The sequence below is a fragment of the Eulemur rufifrons genome, chromosome 8 (genome assembly GCF_041146395.1).
Source record: "Eulemur rufifrons isolate Redbay chromosome 8, OSU_ERuf_1, whole genome shotgun sequence".
NCBI lineage: Eukaryota > Metazoa > Chordata > Mammalia > Primates > Lemuridae > Eulemur > Eulemur rufifrons.
This window is the reverse complement of record NC_090990.1, coordinates 16,295,354-16,296,245: the sequence shown is the minus strand read 5'-3', so window position 1 is coordinate 16,296,245 and position 892 is coordinate 16,295,354.

Here is an 892-nt window from a genome sequence, read left to right as displayed (position 1 = left end):
AGGGCGGGACCGACAGAGGGAAAGCCGAGCGCCGGGACGCAGCGCGCGCCGCTCCACCCGCCCCCTCCGGCCGACACGAGGCCGCGCCTGCTCAGTGCGCTGAGAGCCCGCCACGCGTGCGCACGAGCGCCTGTGGGCGGGTTTCTGTCGGACCTGAAGCTCCCCAGTAACCAGTGGGGGAGGTGAGCCTGGCGATCTCAGCCAATGGGCGCTAGAGGGAGAGTTGTCCAGTCGTCCCTTCGTACGAATCCTTTTGTGGCGCGTGACCTGCCTTGTTCGCGCAACATAACATGACCCATTCTTCTATCCGTAGTAAGGAAGGCCTCCGGCTTGGGGGTTCCATGAAGCCATTGAAGAGAGACTCTTACCTCAGAGTGACGCTGATGAGGCGGCCCGTGCGCGGAAGAGAGCCCTGCGGCCTCCCCTGCCATTGTAAAAGTTGTGATTGTGTGGGTTTGACGAGTTTTCCATTTATGAGGATTGGCTCTAAAGGAGTCGAGCCGTGTGGTATAAACGCAGTCTGCACTCTAGCTCAGTTTGCTCGGCCTTTGGTCCGTTAGCTGAGTTTCGGTTTCAGCTGCCAGGGAAGCACGCTAAGGGCGGGAAGCCCGAGACAGACCCGTGGCCCTCGGGCTGCTTGTCGGACGGGGGCACTGACGCGGAGAAGCTGCGGGCGCCCCGGCGGGCTGCCACCTCGGGGCGCCTCTCCTGCCTAGCTCTGCTGCCTCTGTGCCTTTGCTCTGGCCGGCAGGAGCTTGCACGAGTGGAGGCACTCTGCCAGGCTTCCAAGCAAGCTCTCACTCTCCCTTCTCGCTTCTTAGCAAGAAAGCAGGTGATCCTTTCTCAGGCCTTTGGCCATCTTCCGTAAAATTTCCTCCCGCACAAACATTCT